Here is a 21,510-nt window from a genome sequence, read left to right as displayed (position 1 = left end):
CCACACGGTTTAAAAAGGGAAAGGTATTGGATGGGTGGCGGCGGTTTGAGAAGTTGGAGAGCTAGTTTTGACCCTAACAGTTGGCGAAATGCTGCCTATTATCATTTGAAAGGAATCTTGTGTTCATTTTATTCATTTATTTGAAAACCAGTCTAGAGAAAATTCATGGATCTGACCAAGATTCAGCAAAGGACTAGGAGGAAGCTCACAAGCAAGGCATGAAAGTGACAGCCTTTAGAGTTTGTTCCCAGCACCCAGTACTGCAAGGTACACTATCCCTGATTTTGGAGGTCCTATTGGCTGTTGTGGCCATGACACAAAGCCATGTTTCTCTCTAGTGTGCCTTCTCTTTATTTAGAGTGTGTGTGTTGGGGGGGGGGGGAAGCATCTGTGGCTCTTCAGGTGTTACCAACATCCCAGCCCTTATCATCCCTGGCCATTGGTCAGGCTGACTGGGACTGAAGGGAGCTGGGAGTCCAGTGACACCTGGAGAGGAAAAGGTTTCCCTAGCCCTGATTTAGAGCGTAGAATCAGAGTTGGAAGGGACCTTGAAGATCATCAGGTCCACCCCCTGCAATGCAGGAATAAACAGCTGTCCCACACAGGGACTGAACCTGCAACCTTGGTGTTATCAGCACCATGCTGTAACTAGCTGAGCTATCCCATCAAAAACATAAAATGGTCACCTAGGATCATATTGAGGATGCCGGCTAGAACTTCCAGTAGCTCCACACAATCTTGTAGAGTGCGGAATCTCCCCCTCTTCCCAGAGCAACAGGAGAGATGTGCAGCACCCACTAAAGACCCTCCCCAACATTTAAAAAAAAAAAAGAAATGTGAGGCCCGCATGCCCTCCAAAAGGTGATCTTGAACCTTGCAGCAACAAACTCTGCTGCTTTCTAGGACCACTCTCCAACAGATAACTTCCCCTGTGTGGTGATTTCCATGCCATCCTGCCTGTGCTGTTCCATATAACAAGAGGGTCATTGCATGTTTCAAATGCTAGATCTTTACAGGAAAGGAAGTGAAATGTTTTTGGTAACATTATGACTAAGACAGCAACTAAAGCAGCTGGAGAGACTGTCTCCAGAATTCTTGGGGAAGAGCTGTGTATCCCAGTGGGTAGAGCAGCATCTGCTTTGCTTGCAGGTTCAGTCCCTAATGGCATCTCCAGGTAGGGCTGGGAAGGACTCTGGACTGAAACCTTGGAGAGCTGCTGCCGGTCAGTGTCAGCAATACTGGAGTAGCTGAATTTCTGTTTCTCTTTAATTATACCAGTTCATAAAATCCACAAGGACTGGAATATTACTTGATTTCTAGTAGAAGGCTCATAGCTCAGTGGCAGAGCACATGCCTCGCAGGCAGAAGGCCCCAGTTTCAACCCCAGGGATCTTCGCATAGGGCTGGGAAAGACTCCCTGTCTGAAACCCTGAGGAAGCACTGCCAGTCAGCGCTTAGACAAACAATCTTGAGTTGCATGCACCCAGTCATTTGATTGGGCATAAGGCAACTTCCTACATTTCTGTCCAGTGAACTGTATCAGCAGTAAAGACGAAAAGGAAGCCTTACCTTCTCCCACAATGCACAACTAGCTTCTGGAACTTACTGCCACTAGACTGCTGGCTTGATTGTTTTAAAGGCAGATTTGACAAATCCATCAAGGGTGAACTCTCTTGATAGCTGCTAGCTACAGGAACTCCATGGAATTGCCATGTTACAAGGAAGTGTTTGGGGAGTAGGGGCTGGAATCTTGCCACAGTGTGGTGCTTGTGAGCTTTCCAGAGGCGTTGAACCAACCACGCCTGCAAACCATGGTCTGATCCAGCAGGGCTTCAGTTACATTAGCTTCTGATACACATAGATATTTCTTAAAAGGTAAGTTGCAGTAAAGCAAGTTTACAGTGAATACTTTCAGAGGAGATCACCAGGCTGAACTTTTCTACCTGTGCGATTGTTACAGAACTGTCAAATTCAGTTTGCATTAAGCTCTGTTCTTGTTGAGAGTCTCTCCACTGAGAGTCAGGCTAATCATTGAGTGATCTTCTAGTGGAAGCTTTTGCAGGGGTTGGGCGATGCTATGCGACTTCTTCTAGACTGTTTAATTACTGCTTGATTGTAACAAAACACCCAAGTGGTTTACAAGAAATATTAGAATTATCAAAAAAATCAAAAAACAGTTAAAACAAATATTTAAAAACATGTAAACATTTTTTTAAAAAAGTAAAAACAGCAGTAAACTAAAAATAGATTAAAACATGTCAACAGAAATGTTTCTGGATAGGCATGCGTAAACAAAAATGTTTTAAATGAACACCAAAAATAATACAGCAAACATGCCTGGCAGACATCAGTAGTCAGTGCCACCGAACTGAAAGAAGAATTTCTTACAAGTGTGGAATAAGTATTATGTGACACCTGTAACACTGCCAGTTCCACAAATCGAAGTGCTCAAGTTGGAGCATGTGGGGTAAGGTAAATTGGTCCCAAGTTGCTACGGGCTTTATATACCTGTGGTAACACTTTGCACTTGACCTGGCAGATCAGCAACCAATGTACATCTCTGAGTGTTTGGGCTCCTCTGCTGCTGTGAAGAAACATTCGTCCTGATCTGGCTGGCTCTCCTATAGTTGCCGCTTTTATCCCCAGTCTGGCAGTGATGTCTCTTTGGAGCATGAAGTCCAGGATCCCTAGGTTAGATTAATGTAAGGAGGTGTGCATGAGGATGCCTATGAAAACAGTTTGGAAACCTCAGCTGGTGCAGAATTCAGCAGCCAGGTCGCTCCCTGGAGTGAGTTGGTTTGAGAACATAACACCAATCCTAGCTCAACTGGACTGGTGGCCAGTCAAAGGGCTTAATCCAAAGTGCTGGTTTTGCCCTATAAAGCCTTAAATGGCTCAAGACCACAGTATCTCAAGGACTGCCTCTCCCCATATGAATCATCCCAGGCCCTTCAATCATCACCCGAGACCCTTTTGGTGTGCCCCAACATGGAAACGGGCCTTTTCTGTGGTGGCTCCCCATTTGTGAAATGCTCACCCCAGGAAGGCTCATTTGGTGCTTTCACTATATATCTTTAGCTGCCAGACCAAAACTTTCCTCTTCTCTATGGCATCTTAAAAGAGTACCAGGCGGGGGAGTGGGTAATGTTTTAGTTTGTGACTATGCTATGTATTTTTTGCATTTTGATATTGTTAACTGCCTTGTGATCTTTGGATGAAGGGCAGTATAGAAGTTTATTTTAAAAAAAATCACGATGGGCACCCATGGCTGCCAAACTCTGACATAAAAAATGCTGCTCTCCTGCTTGGAGTCTTGGGAGGTGCGGTCAAGATGGCACCTTGCAGATCTGGGCGTGGGGGCTAACCTTCATTTGGTCTGAGGTCTCTGTACATCTTTGGCCCACCCCCAGAGCTGCATACCAGGGGTGGGTATGGAGACTCCGCAATCATGCACATGCACACAAACATTCAGGTGATGCATCCAAACACTCGGGACATTGTGCAGATCAGCTGAAAAGCAGGATATCAACCCTTCCCTACGCATCAGATGACCTATCTGACAACTGGTAAAGGAGGGGAATTTTCACAACACCATTAGAGTGTTGAGCTGGGTGGGGATCCAGCCTGCTGTCTACTTTAATTGTTGTTTTTGATGCTATCAAAATCAGTGGGGTCATAAAAATAAATAAATACTTGATTTACCTGATCCAGTCCCTGAGTTGGGGTTTGGCCATTCCTGTGGAGAGTGATGGGTGGAGCCCAGAAGAATTTGGAGCATATACCTTTGATCCTGGTAACCTGATGGAAATCAACTTGGCCAGTACCACCCTGATTGGTTGGCATCCCTGACTGGCCAGCAGTTCATGAGGTAACCCTGATTAGTCAGTTGAAGAGCACATCCTGACTAATAAAGTGGTATATTGGTAGGGAGGGGATTCTGGGAACTGTGACAGAGTCTCCATTGGGGTGTCCATTTTTCATACTCGGGTGATAATTTCAGAATGAGAATTTTCTAGAAAATATACAACCATCTTGCTTGGCACTTGTGTGTATAGTTTAACCTATGCCACACACACAGGCTTGCAAGTTTGGGACAGAGCTCTCAAAACTAGGAGCAAGCCATCAAGAGGTCCAGAAAGTTTGTTGGGAGGTGTCTGATTGCAAATGGTGGTGACAAATGGGAAACTGCTCTGTAGCCTTAAACTGGTTTTTATCTGTGGTTTCTTTTTAGGGGGAAATGTAGTTCTTGTGGGGGTAGAGGTTGAAGCTAGGGATCTGAAGCAGATAATTCTTAGCACCCACAAACTACAGTTCCCAGGATTCTTTGGGGTGGGCAGCCTCAAGGGTTAAAGGGACATAAAGCTGATAAAGATTTGTAGTAGACACACACAGAAGCTAGTTGCAGGTCTTTATGCTCTGTGCGATGCCCAAATCATAATTCTTTATTGGCATTCCACCAGCTTTTGAAGATTCACCTGTTTACACAGACATTCCTTTGATCTCTTGACCTGACTCCCATTTTGTTAATTGCTCTGTCATTTTAATAGGATTTTTCTATTGTGTACAATTTAATTAGAGAAATTTATATTTCAATGCTTGCAAAACTGGTATTTATACTTTGCAAACTGTGTAGAAGTCTGTTTTGGCATTAAGTGGTATATAAATTTTAAAACAATGACTGAGAAATCAAACTATCACAGTTCTGTCCCAAACTGAATTAAATGGTTTTCATCACTTAAGCATATTATGTCAAGTTTCCATACTCATATGTATTATTTTGCGTCATGGGGGGAGGTATTAAAAGCCTCCTCCCCCCCCCAACCTGGTTGTAGAATAACACACACAGGTCTTCTCCTTGTCTTCTGAGAGTTCACACTTTTGGGGAGGGGAATACCGGAGTAACCCCAGTAATATCGTTTTGAATCTTGTTTGGTTGCTTGTCTATACCATTTTAGTTTGTTTTATCCTGCTATGGCTGTATGCTAATGCAATAAAGGTTTGATTGATTGATTGATTGATTGATTGATTGATTGAATACTGGAGGAAATGCATTTTTTTCCAGCTGAAACTCACCAGAACTCAATTCCAGCACCTCTCAGGGGTGTGCCATTACCATTCGAAGAGAACCAGGCAGGTGTTCACAGTGAGTTCCAGCACCACTTTTTCTAGAAAAATAGCCCTGAGTGGAGGTTTTGAGTTACTGAATAATTTGCACAACACCTGTTCTGATCTTTGATCAATGGGACTGCAGAATATGCACAGTCCTTGTGATGCTTCTGAGAACAGGAGGGAGGCAGAATGGTATTTCAAACAGATGGTATTGGGGAAAGTGTCTCTGACATGGTCTCTACTGAGTCTCCTTGGTAGACATGACTTGACCTGAGAGCTTTTACAAGTGTCAGTCAAGAATGCATGACCTGCTCTGGCCTATAGCTGTTAAGGGGAGGAGCAAGAGTGGCTTATTCCACTGTTAGGGCAAAGCAAGTCAGCTGCCTCAAGCAAGAGATGTTGGCAACCTACACCCCCACCCCACGCTATTTTCTCAAGACCGCTAAGCCAGCCTGCTGCCCCTTCCCTCCCCTCCCCTAGATGTGGCCCCATTGTAAGCACTGAAGTATGATTTAGTTGTTGGTCCAGCTGTGTTCTTTGTATGGAATGAGGGAGGAGGCCTGGCCCTGGCAATTGTGGGCACCATGTTGCCAACCCATAGATAGACTGCAACCAGTGGCTTGGCTGCAATTTATTGTTATCATTTTTATTTATTCTATTTCTGTATTTTTCCTCCAAGGTGCTGAAGGTGATTGTCCCCCAGGTTCAAATTCTTTGCTCAGCTATGAAGCTTGCTGGGTGACCTTGGGTCAGTCAAAAACTAACTACCTCACAGAGTTCTGGGGATTAATTCTGGAGGGGGGTGAACTGTGTATGCCACATTGAGCTTCTTGGAGAATAAGGTGGGATATAAATGCAATAAATTTAACCAATCAAAAATACGCACTTATACACACAGTTTGCTTTAGCATATGCATTTTGGGACACAATACTTTGCTCAGGGCTTTTCTGCAGCCAGAACTCACAGGAACTCAGTTCTGGAACCTCTCAGTTGGGCACCATTGCCATTCTAAGAGAACAAGGGAAGTGTTCATGGTGAGTTCCATCACCTCTTCTTTTGTAGAAAAATACCACTGCAAGATGGGGAGGAGAGTGGATTTTTAAGAAGGGCTGCGTTTCAATTTGCATGTTGTTTTGGAAAGTACAAATCAAGTATGTTTGCCTTCAAAATGCAAACTGAATGCAATTTTCTCCCTCCAACCCACCCTGTCCCCAGAGGTGCTATGAATTACACCTGTTGGTTGGGGGGAAATGATAATTTGCAACAATTCAGAATCCTCAGAGTGTGTGGGATTAACATGAATGCATGACACGCCCTTACGCTTGCTGGAGTGGTCCAGTAGATAATTGCATTTCCCCTCGGTCTCTAGCAATGGGGTGGCTGCATACGCTTTGTAAAGACAGGTGCTTTCAGATGGTGCTTAAGTGGCTCCAGAGTTAACCACAATCGCTCAAAAAGGAACCACTTTGGTGTTTTTAGTTATCTCTCTCGAACCGAGCTGAGAGTGAGTTTGACCCGGGATGTTAATTGCTGAAATAAATTAAGGCCATGCAGCTGTAATTAAAGCTTTAGCATTCCCACATGCTGGGCCTCTGAAGTAGATTCGTTAATGGGAGTGAGGAACTGGAAACAGGTCAGTGTGATCCTTTAAGTGAGGGGAGCAATTACGGGATTTCTGACACTGATTCATTATTTCATGGCTGGTTGTTTCAGACTCCAGAAATATAATTAATTTGATGCAGAAGCAAAGAGGTGAAAGAGCAATACTGCATTTGTCTGTGTTTCCAACACACTAACCTTAGTTTATCATGGCTCAGTACATATTGCGGTAAATACTGTTTATGCAATTGGTTTGTTTGAATAAATGCTAGGATGAAATAGATTTTGAAATTCTTGCAACTTGTTAAACAGGGCTTGATTTGGAGGTCTTGTGCTGCTGAACTGAAGCGTGTGAATAGTTTACTCCACTGTGTTGGAGAGGGCAGCCCCTGTTTTAAGCACATTTCACCCTTATTCCTGAAAATGTTTACTTTTATAATGTAGAAGGGTGAGCTTTGTCTGCCTTCAGAGACAGAGAAATACCTTTTGGGTATTTTTGCATAAGTCTGCTTCTTGACTGGACAGAGGTGAGTTAGGCCAGCGGCTCATTAGGGATGCAGGAAGTCTCCTTTGCAGGCAGATTGCACTCCCAAGTCTCTGCACTGGGAGTAACTGAAGGATCCAGCATACCTAATGCAGAGACTGAGCACAATTAACCTGTCCCAAGTAGAGCCTGGTTGGAAGGGGTGACAACTGGGCCAGTTACTCAGGCAGAGATACAGTGGGCAACTCCTCCTTCCAAATCAGGAGCTGGTAAGTTACACTCTCATGGTAGGGAGACTGAAAATGTAAGGCTGGAACAGAACAGAGAAATGGTAGTACCAATGGCTACAGTGCTAATGAGCTACTGGCACATGGCGAAGTCTCAGAGGCTGTTTCAGTTTGTTGTGGTTAGGGCAGTCAGTCTAGGTGATGCTCTGAATTCCCTCCAATTCTTGGGGCCCTGTACCAAGTAGGGTTGGAATTAAAGAAAGCAGCTTACTGAACTGGTCAGAAATGTTTCTTTGCAAGACAGTGACTTTAGCTGGCCACTTAAGAGTTCTTATCAGCATCCCAAAAGACTGAGTTAGGTTGCAACTAAGTGATAATGCCCTCCAGGAGAACAATAGCCAAAATTATGTGTGAGAGCTGAGCTGGAAGCAGGTTGGAAGCTGGAGACACAGAGACCTGTGCTGGATCCAAAGCTGCGACTAATGGAGAAGCAAGATCTGCCAGAGTGTTAATGCTGCGAGGCCTTCCATTGTATGCTCAGGTTGTATATATGTGTAAATAAAACCATATATCCTAATGGCACCACAGCCTCTTTTGACCTTCATTCCAAGAGAATCGAACCCTGAGTAAGTGCTGGTCATAACTGTATCTTGTATGAATTTTATGAAAGTTATAAAAAAAAAAATACGCAAAGCATGCATGAGAAAACATGGCATACGGTAACTGCAAATAGATACAAAATAGAGATTCTCCATATGATGGTTGTTTGGACTAGCATTCCTCCATTTATTTCTAGGGATGTATTCCTTGGACTACTCCTTGACTATTTGATTCTGAGGCAGGTGGGAAAGTGAACCTAAGAGCAGCCTTTTCCAAAAGTGAGAAAATCTAGAACCAGTGTGTTGTAGTGGTTTAAAGTCTTGGATTAGGAACCAGGAGATCAGGGTTCAACTCCCCATTCAGTCACGAAGCTCACTGGGTGACCTTGGGACAGTCACTGCCTCTCAGACTAAACTACCTCACAGGGTTATTTTGTGAATAAATTAAAAGCCATGCTCAGAAGGGCTATGTGTCAGCATGTGGGGAGTTTTTGTCTTATTTTCATATTACTGTAAGTACTTGGAATGACTTCCTCCTCTGTAGCCCCAGAAAAGAATGATCAAATAGTGAGAGCGTAGAATCATAGAGCTCTAAAGTTGGAAGGGACCCAGAGAGCCATTTATTTCAAGCCCCTGCAATAAAGAATCTTAACTAAAGCATCCATGACGGCCATCCAACTTCTGCTTAGAAACCTCCAGTGAAGGAGAGCCTGCCTTTGTCAAACAGCTCTTACTAACAGAAACTTACCTTGTCCAGCCCACATTTTACCAGTTCTCCACAAGTACAGTGGTACCTCGGGTTACAGACACTTCAGGTTACATACGCTTCAGGTTACCGACTCCGCTAACCCAGAAATAGTACCTTAGGTTAAGAACTTTGCTTCAGGATGAGAACAGAAATCGAGTGGCAGCGGCGCGGCAGCAGCAGGAGGCCCCATTAGCTAAAGTAGTACCTCAGGTTAAGAACAGTTTCAGGTTAAGAACAGACCTCCAGAACGAATTAAGTTCTTAACCCGAGGTACCACTGTATATCATAGAAGACTTTGTCAAAAGCCTTACTGAAATCAAGATACACTATGTTTACAGTATTCCCCTTATCTACCAAATGTGTAACTCTATCAAAATAAAGAAATGAGATGGCACAATTTGTTTTTGAGAAAGCCATGCAGCGTCCTTGTAATCACAGCATCCTTTTCTAAGTGCTCACAGACTGACTGTTTAATTATGAAACCAGAATCTCTCCTGGTATCGATGTCAAGCTCACAGATTGGTAGTTACCTGAGTCTTCTCCCCCACCCTGCTCTTTTTGAGGATGAGGACAACACTGTCTGCCTCCAGTTTGTAAGGACCTCACCTGTTCTCCAAGAATTATCAAAGATTATAGACAAAGGCTCTGAGATTACATCCACAGTTTCCTTTGGTAACCTTGCAGCTGATCAAGCCCTGGAGATTTGAATTCACTGAATTCAATGAAATTGTGGCAATGGAGTAATACCAGAGTAGTTGAAATCTCCCATGACTGCTATATCTCTCCTTCTAGAAAGTTTGGCAATCTGCTGTAGAAAGGCATCATCCAATTCTTCAGTCTGGCAACTCCACTTCTTTTTCCACCCATGGAAAGTTTGCAAATATTCTCAAACCCCCTTAAAATCTCACCTGTAGAAGCACCTTTGCTGACAATATCATTGGTTACTAGTTCCAGGTGTAACTCCAGGTGCGAGTTGTTCCTATGATACATGGCCATGGGACATTTTTCAGCTATGGGTTGGGAGTCTTTCACATTCAAATTAAATTGGGATAGACAGAAATGTTCTGATCACATTTCATAAGCTGCTGGGAGTTGGATGTGTTTAGAATTTGTTCCCGCCCCCCCCCCCCAAAAAAAAATGCTGGCAATTTCCTCAAATGTGTTAATTTCCCCCCCATTCTACCACCTGCTTCTTTTAATTCTGGGGCTGCTGTGATCTATTTTTGGCTACTTGAATCCAAGCTGGCAACAATCTCTCTCTTTCTCTTTCTCTCTCCAGATGGAATCAAAACCTCTTGCTTGCTGGGAGTCCTTGTTTTTCTTTGAACAGTTGTTAAATTTAGGTGTTTTGATTTCAAGGTTCTCTCAAGTTCTCATTCCCAAAAGGTGTGAGGTGTTTTGTTTTTTTAAGCACATGATCTTCTTTTCTTTTAACAAGTACATTAAGGGTATATTTCTTCAAAATCAATGACCATTTGTTTGTCTTTTGCATTAAGCAAAGAACAGGGGTGGGGAATAAATTTGGTTCACATCATCATAGAATCATAGAGTTGGAAAGAGACCTCAAGGGTCACACACACACACACACACACACACACACACACACACACAAAATTCAGGAATCACAGATAAAGAATCTCTCACAGATGGCCAACTAAGCTCTGTTTCAACACCTCCAATGAAGGAGAGTCCACAACCTTGCGAGGGAGCCCATTGCACTGTCAAACAGCTCTTACAGTTAGAAAGTTTTTTCCTAATGTTTAATTTGAATTTTTTTTCTTGCAATTCAGATCCATTGGTTGGGATCCTACCCTCTGGAACAGCAGGACACAAGTTTGCTGCATCTTCCACGTGACAGTCCTTTAGATAAACGAAGATGGCTATCATATCGCATCTCAGTCTTCTCTTGTGCAGGCTAAACATACCGAACTCCAGGGCTTTTTTTTCTGCTGGAACTCATCAAAATTCAGGTGGGCACCGTTGCCATTATAAGAGAACATGGGAGGTGTTCGTGGTGAGTTCCAGCACCTCTTTTTTTTAGAAAAATATCACTGCCCAACTCCTTCAGCTGTTCCTCATAAGGCTTGGTTTCCAGTCCCTTAATCATCTTGGTCACCCTCCTCTGCAAACCATCCAGCTTATTGATATCCTTCTTAAATTCCAGTGCCCAGAATGGAACACAGAACTCCAGGTAGAGCCTGACCTAGGTAGAATAGGTTGACAATATTTTTTTCTGTTGATGTGGACACTACACTTTTGCTGGTGCAGCCTAGAAATGCATTAGCATCTCCTCCTCCTCCTCCTCCTTCTTCTTCTTCATCTTCTTCTTCCCCTCCTCCTCCTCTTCCTCCTTCTTCTTGCTGCTGCTGCTGCTGCTGCATCACACTGTTGACTTATATGAAGCCTGTGATCTATTAAGAAACCCTAGATCCTTTTCACATCAAACTTGGGGCAGAGGTCATTTTAGTGGCATGACTGGTGCAGTTGCCCTGGGTGCTTCTCTGCAGGGAGAGCCAAAACAATGCTGTAGAATGGAGCATGAGAGGTGGTGAGCACCAAATTTTAGCACTGCACAGGGCAGCACGGAAATTTGAGAGCCAAAAGTCTGCCACTGCTAGGGTCCCCCATCCAATGTTTGTGCATCTATTTCAATACAAACCCATCACATTTGCACTTCTTCAGCATGCAAACTGAACATGCAAGCTGTCCTTCAAAATCTTCACTTCTCTCACTCGTGATGCAGGTTACCAACCAGAAAATGCAGACAAAGGTGGCTGTGTTACAAAGGTACCCGTTCGTAGTGCAAAGAAGTAATTTTTCTCAATCCAGAATCATTCATGCTCATCCTTAGCATGCTGCTTTCAGTCTAGATAGAGTCTCGATCGTGCCATCCACAAGGGTTGGTGTGGTTCCTTTGTATACATTTGAAAACCCTCCCCTTTATTTGGTTAGCCATGTCTTTCACTCCCTGCATATATGCTCCAGGTGAATGCAGTAGGAAGTGTTGATTGCCACTCTGGGGGGACACCCACCCACAATGTCACGGGGCAGGTTTGGACATGCCTCCACACTGCTGGGACCACCTCCATCCATTTTCAAATGAACACACTGTAAAGTAGTGCTGAATCAATCTGCACTGACCTTTTTATATTTTGGGAATGAAAGTAGTTGATGAAAAGGTGTTTTCAGTGGCGTAAAATCTGCAACAGGCCCAGATTGTGTGTGGACTAAGTGGGAAAAGCCCTGAGTTCAGTGTGCATTAAATGTTATTTAAAGATAATGTTGTGAAGTATGCAGCCCATGTGTTTATTGTGGAGAAATAACATATGGAAATGCATTTTGTTGGAGAAAACTGCTTTCAAAGCTGTGTTGTTAGGCAAAATTGTGTATGGTAATGCATATTGCTATGACTGTAAGTTCATTTCAACTGAATACTGAATTTTTAAATTGTAGTTAGTGAAGGGAAGGTAGTAGTAATAATAATAATAATAATAATAATAATAATATGCACTGAAATATCTCAGAATTTTCATGTGGACTTAAAAAACAAAACAAAAAACCTTCACAAACTGATGCAGAGACTGGGAAAATAGAAAGCTGAAAGTGGTAGATGCAACCATTCCAGGTTGAGGAATGGCATGATCAGAGTTCAATGACACATTTTGGCCCAGCAAAAACACTCAAGGGTGTGAAACGGGGCCTGTGTTGGGTGTGGCTTAAGGAGAGTTCTGAGGGCCAGGCAGAGATCTCTGGTTCACATCCAGGTTCTCCCTCAAGATTTGAGAGCCGGTGTGGTTTAGGCTAGGAGTTGAGAGACTGGGGTTCAAATCCCCCCAACTCAGCCATGAAGCTCACAAGGTGACTGGGCTGGTCACTGCATCTCAGCCTAACCTACCTCACAAATTTGTTGTGAAGTTAATAGGGAGATGATGGGGAGGAGATCTACACATGTTACATTGAGCTCTTTGGAGGAAAAGGTTGGCTCTAGATGCCACACATGTTACACATTAGAGATTCTCCATCCCTGTGCCACGGGACGCAGGTGGCGCTGTGGGTTAAACCACAGAGCCTAGGACTTGCCGATCAGAAGGTCGGTGGTTCGAATCCCCACAAAGTGGTGAGCTCCTGTTGCTCGGTCCCTGCTCCTGCCAACCTAGCAGTTCGAAAGCACGTCAAAGTGCAAGTAGATAAATAGGTACCGCTCCGGCGAGAAGGGAAATGGCGTTTCCATGCACTGCTCTGGTTTGCCAGAAGCGGCTTAGTCCTGCTGGCCACATGACCCAGAAGCTGTACGCCGGCTCCCTCGGCCAATAAAGCGAGATGAGCGCTGCAACCCCAGAGTCGGCCACGACTGGACCTAATGGTCAGGGGTCCCTTTACCTTTACTTATCCCTGTGCCACAGTGCTAGCTCTTGAGGTGTTTGTTTGTGTGGTGACCTAGCCTGACCTCTGGCCCTGCCTTTCTGATCAGCCCTGGCAACTAGCCTCAGGTTTCCTACTCCTGAGTCATCTCCATCTGCTCCCCACAGCTTGTCCATGACACAACCAGGCCAATGCCAGGTCTGATTGCATTTAATAATGGAGTCAATCGTGTGCCGTGCATTGTGTGCTGCGCAGAGCCTCTGTTGGCTTTAGCTGCTTCCAGTTGTGAGCAACAGCTGTGAAAAAGGAAAAATCCATGCTACAGAACGCAGCACATGGGCTTTCTCCATGGGATGGAGTCTTTCCTGCCAACACCCAAGAGAGTCGTCTGTAGGGAAGGAGGCAGTCTTTCAGATATTTGAGCCTGAGTCAGTTAGGGCTTTAAATACATGAGCACCTTGAATCAGGCCCAGATATGAACTGGCAACCAGCGCACCTTTTTTTTTTTTGAAACGAGGTATATGATATATAACGTTGCACCATACCCTCCCCTCACCCAGAAATAGCTGGGGAGGAGACAAGATGGAGCTTTGAAATTGAAAGGCAGAATATGGTCCTGGAAATGGTGTGCCAGCTCTTTCCCCAGTGTATTTAACTACGCTTGATGTTGTAATGCAGCAACCCTTTGCGCTTCCTCCCATGAGCACCTTTCCTTTGAATGATGGTGGAGCAGCTGAGCCAGGATTTGAACCTGAAATGTAAAATAGGGTTCTGAATCTATCTGCTACATTTCGTTCCATTGCCTGTTGTTCAAGGGAGCTAGTGAAGGTAAAGGTAAAGGGACCCCTGACCATTAGGTCCAGTCGTGACCGACACTGGGGGTGGAACGCTCATCTCGCTTTATTGGCCGAGGGAGCCGGCGTACAGCTTCCGGGTCATGTGGCCAGCAGGACTAAGCCGCTTCTGGCGAACCAGAGCAGTGCACGGAAACGCCATTTCCCTTCTCGCCGGAGTGGTACCTATTCATCTACTTGCACTTTGACGTGCTTTCGAACTGCTAGGTTGGCAGGAGCAGGGACCGAGCAACGGGAGCTCACCCCGTCATGGGGATTCGAACTGCTGACCTTCTGATCAGCAAGTCCTAGGCTCTGTGGTTTAACCTACAGCAAACAGGCAGTAACAGCCAATTAAACCAAAGATCTCTTGGAGAAGTCTTGCCTCTTCTTTCTCTTCTCACCTTGTGGGGTGGGGAGAGAGAGAGAGAGAAAGAAAGAAAGAAGTGGGATAATTGTGAGAGCTTCTGGATATGCCTGCAGGTTTCCAAACAAACGTCTCCCTGCTTCCCTTCTGTTTTGTTCAGAATACTTCAGTCAAATTAGCTCAGTTGGGGAAGAGGGAATCATTACTGTTATCATCCTCCCAAAAACCCATCTCACTTGCCATTACACAGGTTGAATAGGGACCTCTCTCTCTCTCAAAACAGCTTCAAGCTGTATCTATGGAAACCACCTGCAGTTTTTTGGGTGTGGGAATCGCTTCACACGAAATAACTGCACTAGAAAAAGCGGGGGGGGGGGGGAGAGAGTTGCTGTTGCACTTGGGTCCTGCTTGCAGACCTCCCGTCAGGGCGTCTGGCTGGCCATTATGAGGACAGGAGGCTGGACTAGATGGACCCCATTTTGCCTGATCCAACAAGGTTTTCCTCATGTTCTACTTTCGCTGCCAGAGGCAATATGCCTCTAAAGACCAACTCCTGGGAATCATAGGAAGGGAGATTCTCTTTTGCTCAGGTTCTGCTTGCAGGCCTTTCACAGGCATCTGATCCAGCAGGGCTCTTCTTATTAAGTTTATTTCCATATCAGAACCTCCATAGCCAGAAACAGTCTACCTCTGAATCCCAGATAATGAGGAACAACAACTGGAGAGTATTATTGCACTCAGGTCCTGCTTGTGTGCTTCCCTCTGCTTGGCCACTGTGAGGACAGGATTCTGGACTAGATGGGCTCCTTTGGCCTGATCCAGCAACCAGGCTACGTCTTTTGTATTTATTTATTTTTTTTTGGGGGGGGGGGACGCACACAAAAGTCAGGAGCAAAATCTTAGCAGGGGAATAATTTGATGTCCTTAAACCCTTTAAGTCTTCCCTCAAAACTTTAAAACAACAACAGAAGGAGCGACTATTATTTGTGGAGTGGCAGGAGGTGTCGAGAGAAAAAGGAATAAACCTACACTGGGCCAGTGGTTCTCAAGCTTTTTTCCTCTGGGGCATGTTTTCAGAATAAAAACTTGCTCATGCCACACTGATAAGACATACACTGGAAAACAAAAAGAAACATCTCCTAGCAGTGCTTGATTTATAACATAGAACACAAGTACTTTGTAGTATGATCATGGGAATAGAGAAAATATAAAACAATGCAGCTACATAAGAACATGAATCATTCCTAAAATACAATTATAAACAACCCTTAAGTATGTATACAGATTCAGTGAGAGGTGTGAGCTTGCTTTTGCCGGGTAATCTCATTTATATTGGGTCTAATTTGAAACAAACGAACTCTCATTTCCTCATCAACACAAATAAGCTTTTCTCTTTTCTGATCTTTCATATTTGTCAGAGTTCAAAGTCCACAATGCTCTTGAAAAGAGACATGAATGCTGTTTCTGGATACACACACACACACACACACACACACACACACATATATACACACACAGTTAAATCCAGTCAAATGCGACTATGGGGTTGTGGCGCTCATCTCGCTTTCAGGCTGAGGGAGCCGGCGTTTGTCCTCAGACAGCTTTCCGGGTCATGTGGCCAGCATGACTAAACCGCTTTTGGCACAATGGGACACTGTGAAGGAAGCCAGAGTTCACGGAAATATCAGTTACCTTCCTGCCACAGTGGTACCTATTTATCTACTTGTGTTGGTATGCTTTCATACTTCTAGGTTCTTGCTCCAACACACTTTCCCCTTTGGCCTCACTCACTGGCCTATGGAAGCTTGTCTGGAAGAGAATGCAGCCCTTAGGGTGAAAACATCACCTGACCACATTATGCCTTTAGGACTCTATCCAACTATGTTCTGCTCCAAGTATACCCATAGAAAAGCATACCCCCCAAGTGATTTTCCAGGGACAGCCCCAGAATTATGAAAGCCATCCGGACTTCTGTCGCTATTTCCCCTGCCAGTGCCACTGAGCTCAGGGAGGAAGAGCTGGCACTTGTCCCAAGCAACGATGGTGGCAGCTGCAAGGGAGCATCTTGTTGCCACTCCATGGCCTCTCCATGGCTGCCACTGCGGGCAAGGTGTGCTGGTCCCGGGGGAAAGGTACCGTGATCGTAGTCAGAGTTCATGAGATGAGAGGCGAGGTCCGAAACAGGGAGCCGGGCGGGGAACAGGAACGCTGGGAGGTCAGAAGCAGAAGGCCGAGCAGGGAACAGGAACACTGGAAGGTCTGAAGCCAACAACGACGTTGCTCCCGCAACCTGGGACCGGGCTGACTGACCTTTATCTTCTTCTAAGGCCAGGGGCGGTCCCGGCCCCCAGGAGCCCCGCCTCCTCTGGCCTTAAGGCGAGCACTCCTCCTGGGAGCAACCAGTTCCCTTCGCCTCTCTGCCCTAAGCCTCTGTAGTTCAGGAGAGGCCGAAGGGTTACTGGGCCCTGGAGGAGGCTCACCTGTAGCCACTGAGTCCTCAAGCACCTCTGGGGCCAGAAGGGTTTCACCTGGTGCCTGCTCTTGAGGATCTGACACAGGTGCAGGCTCCTCAGAATCTAGGCCTTGCCCCAGTTCAGCCGGCCCTGGAGGCGGGGACTCCTGTGCAGGCTGGGATTCCTCTGGTTCAGCCTCTGAATCGGAATCCCAAGCCATCACACCATCCCCCCTCCCAGGCCCCCCCCTCAATCGAGGGTCCGGACCCGGGTTGCCGGGGTAGGCCGCGTGGAACTCTCGGAGGCAGGCAGGCGCGTGGACGTTGGCCGCTGGTTCCCAGGAACGGTCCTCCGGTCCATACCCCTTCCAGTCAATGAGATACTGCAGCTTTCCCCTGCGGTATCGGGAGTCCAGAATGCGTTCCACCTCGTACTCAGGCTCTCCCTGAACCAAAACTGGCTGCGGTCGGGGACGGTTCGGGTGGAACTCGTCGGGTGGGGCCACCGGACTCAGAAGGGACCTGTGGAAGACCGGGTGAACCTTCAGGTTTGCGGGCAACCGGAGACGGAATGCCACAGGTGAGACTTGGTTCACGATAGGAAACGGGCCGGTGAAACGGGCGTCCAACTTCCACGAAGGTCGAGAGGGATGGAGGTCGAGAGGGATGGAGGTGGCGAGTGGAGAGCCATACCAGGTCACCGACGCGAAGTTCCGGCCCCACCTGGCGGTGGCGGTCGGCCTGGGCCTTGTACGCCTCCTTGGCCTGGTGCAGTTGCTCCACCAAAAGCTGTTGCTGGGACTGGAGCTCTTGAAGCCACTCCGTCACCGCAGAGACCGCGGATGTCGGCAGCACATCTGGAAACAGCCGTGGATGATAACCGTAACTAGCCTGGAACGGGGTCTGCTAGGTGGACGCATTCACCGCCAATGCCAGGTGGTCGACCCAGTCATCCTGCTGGTAGCTGCAGTAACACCGGAGATACTGCTCCAGCACCGCGTTCGCCCGTTCCGTCTGGCCATCGGTCTGTGGGTGGTAGGCTGACGAGAGGCAGACCTCTGTCCCGAGGGTCTGGTGCAATGCTCGCCAGAACCGGGATGTGAACTGAACGCCCCGGTCGGACACCACACGCTCAGGTAGGCCATGCAGGCGGAAGACATGCTGAAAGTACAGCTGAGCGGTTTCCTTGGCTGTGGGTACAAATGGGCAGGGGGCACAGTGCACCATCTTAGTGAAATGGTCGGAGAAAACTAGAAGGCAAGTACAGCCACGAGACGGGGGTAAGTCCACTACAAAGTCCAGCGAAACCGTGTGCCAAGGACGTGGTGGAACTGGCAATGGCTGAAGTAGGCCGGGGGGTCGCCCGGTAGGCCCCTTGGCGCGCCGGCAGACATCACAACCAGCAACGTAGCGAGCCACGTCAGCCTTCAGGCAGGGCCACCAAAACTCACGGCTTACCAGATGGGTGGTCCGATACCGTCCAAAGTGCCCCGCTGCTGGGGCATCATGGGCCATCCGGAGAACCTCCAGCCGCAGTGGCCCTGGCGGGATGTACAGGCGACCGTGGTGCAGCAGAAGGCCCTGATGCAGGACCAGCCCCGGATACTGAGGGCTGGACCCTTCAGCCAGCTCCCGGAGTCGTTCCTGGGCCCAAGCGTCGACCTGCTGCTGTTCCCGCACCCGAGCCTGCAGTGGCTCCGCCTCCTGGGTGGCCAGGAATGCAGCTGGTGGTAGGATCATGGTGGGTACTGCTTGCTGTACCTTGTCTGCATTGTCTTCAGGTTTCCGGGACAGGGCATCCGCTTTCTGGTTTTGGGAGCTAGGGATGTAGCGGATCCGGAACTGGAACCGGGAAAAGAACAACGCTCACCGGATCTGCCTTTGGTTCAGCTTGCGGGTGGTCTGGAGGTACTTCAGGTTCCAGTGGTCGGTTCTCACCTCCACCGGATGTCGTGCCCCCTCAAGATGGTGGCGCCAGACCTCAAAGGCCACCTTGATGGCCAGTAGTTCCCGCTCCCACACGGTATAGTTACGCTCCGCTGGAAGGAGCTGGCGGGAATAGAAGGCACAGGGTAAGAGTGGCGCTTCAGGTCCATACTGCTGAGACAAGACGGCACCGAGAGCCGTACTGGAGGCGTCGGTCTCCACCACAAAGGGTTGAGAGGGGTCAGGGTGTTGCAAGATCGGCGCTCTCTGGAAACAGGCCTTCAACCCCTGAAACGCCTCCTCTGCCTCCTTGTCCCAGGAAAACGGCGTCTTCGGGCGCAGTAGCCGGGTCAACGGGGTGGTGTGATGAGCATAATCTGCAATGAAGGTCCAGTAATAGTTGGCGAACCCCAGGAAACGCTGTAGGTCCTTGCGGTTCCGAGGTGCCGCCCATTCTCGAACCGCTGCCACCTTCCCAGGATCCATCTGCACCCCATCTGGAGAGAGCCGGTGACCAAGAAAGTCCACAGACCGCTGGTGGAACCCGCACTTGCTGAGCTTTGCATACAAACGGTGCTCACGCAAGCGCTGCAGCACGGTCCGGACATGTCCCTCATGGCGAGCCGGGTCACGGGAGTAAACCAGAATGTCATCCAAGTACACCACCACGTACTTGTCTAGCAAGTCCTGGAACACGTGGTTGATGTACCGTTGGAACACAGCAGGCGCATTGCACAAACCGAAAGGCATAACCAGGTATTCGAACTGCCCGTACCGGGTCCCGAATGCTGTCTTCCACTCATCCCCGGCTCGGATCCGAATCAAGTTGTAGGCCCCCTGGAGGTCTAGCTTGGTGAACACCTGTGCCCCTTGCACCCGCTCTAGCAACTCCGAGATAAGGGGCAAGGGGTACCGGTCTGGGATGGTAATTTTGTTCAGGGCCCGGTAATCATGGCAAGGGCGGAGTTCCCCACATTTCTTCTTAACAAAGAGCACTGGTGGGCGGTGGGCAAGGTAGAAGGCCTAATGAATCCACGCTCCAGGTTCTTGCGCAAGAAGTGCTGTAACCGCGTTGCTGAGCTGTTGCACGGTGTGAGTCAAGGCCTGGTTCTCCTGGGCTATTGCCAGCAGCGTAGCCGCTTGGTTGGCCATGGCTTCTGGCTCTTCCCGAATGCACCCCAACAAAGAGGGAGTGCGGGAGGTGGCGGGAGCAAACTGTGCTGGTCCCGGGGGAAAGGTACCGTGATCGTAGTCAGAGTTCACAAGATGAGAGGCGAGGTCCGAAACAGGGAGCCGGGCGGGGAACAGGAACGCTGGGAGGTCAGAAGCTGGGAGCCGGGCGGGAACAGGAGCGCTGGAAGATCAGAAGCAGGAGGCCGGGCAGGGAACAGGAACACTGGAAGGTCTGAAGCCAACAACGACGTTGCTCCCGCAACCTGGGACCGGGCTGACTGACCTTTATCTTCTTCTAAGGCCAGGGGCGGTCCCGGCCCCCAGGAGCCCCGCCTCCTCTGGCCTTAAGGCGAGCACTCCTCCTGGGAGCAACCAGTTCCCTTCGCCTCTCTGCCCTAAGCCTCTGTAGTTCAGGAGAGGCCGAAGGGTTACTGGGCCCTGGAGGAGGCTCACCTGTAGCCACTGAGTCCTCAAGCACCTCTGGGGCCAGAAGGGTTTCACCTGGTGCCTGCTCTTGAGGATCTGACACAGGTGCAGGCTCCTCAGAATCTAGGCCTTGCCCCAGTTCAGCCGGCCCTGGAGGCGGGGACTCCTGTGCAGGCTGGGATTCCTCTGGTTCAGCCTCTGAATCGGAATCCCAAGCCATCACACAAGGAGAAGGAGAGGCTGCTACCACCAAGACTAAGCCCTGACCAGCTCTGAGGTGCAGGGAAAGGGCAGAGCCACCCTGGGTGGGAAAAAACAGGGAGTGGAGCGGAGGACAAGGAATATAGATAGATATAGATAGATGATATAGATAGACAAATGATAGATTGATAGATGATAGATAGATAGATAGATAGAGAGAGACATTTGTGTGCCCATGTCTAATTTTCCCCCTTTCTAAAATCTATTTATTTGTGTGTGTTTTTCTTTTTGTAAATCTACCAAAGAATTAAGGATTAAGGGGTTTTCGCAGGACGGTGGAGGGCATGTGTGCTGTGTTGCTGTTGTGTTGATGGCGTTCTGTAGGGGGTAGGGGTGTGTGCATGGGTGTGCAAAAACTGGGTGTCCAGGCGGGTGAATTGAGGGTGGGGAGTAAGAAATGTCCCTGTTTTCATCTGAGGAATGTTGCAGTCTTAGAGCCATGCCCATAATTTTCAACAGGTCTTGCTCTCCATAGCACTGGACTCTAATTCTTAAGTTTAAGCTTTTCTTGTTGGACGGCATATACGTATTTTAAGGACATAAACGAGTGTACTGCACCCACGTTATATTTTTCCTGCAGACTCTCAAAACGTAGGTGTCTCTCCCCCCCCCCGTTCCACCCCCTCCCCTCTTCCTCTCCCCTTTGTTCCTCTCTCCCAGTGTACTTTGAATAATTAAGGTTTTATGCGCTCCCTGCCTGCTCTCCTGCAGATTACATTGTGAGGGAGCCCCAGCAGACAGCTGAATTGCTCTCTCCCCATGTTGCCTAGATGCGAAAATGGAGAATTGCAAAATAAAAAATAATGCAAGTTACCATTAAATCTCATTAGTTCTGCATTTTCTGCCTCCTTGGAGGGGGCGGGGCTTTGGATGTTCCATACATTTCTTTTGTGATATTCTGCAGGGCTAGCAGGACCAGGTACCTATTAGCAGGACCGAGTAG

At 47.7% G+C, this 21,510-nt stretch overlaps 1 protein-coding gene across 3 annotated transcripts in view; it reads left to right on the top strand.

Annotated features, from left to right (window-relative positions):
• Positions 1-21,510, top strand: part of FAM163B (family with sequence similarity 163 member B) — a 52,024-nt gene that overhangs the window by 821 nt on the left and 29,693 nt on the right. The gene's annotated exons all lie outside the window — the stretch shown is intronic.

This window comes from Podarcis cretensis (genome assembly GCF_951804945.1).
Source record: "Podarcis cretensis genome assembly, chromosome: Z".
NCBI classification, from domain to species: domain Eukaryota; kingdom Metazoa; phylum Chordata; class Lepidosauria; order Squamata; family Lacertidae; genus Podarcis; species Podarcis cretensis.
This window is presented reverse-complemented; position numbering and strand designations above follow the sequence as displayed.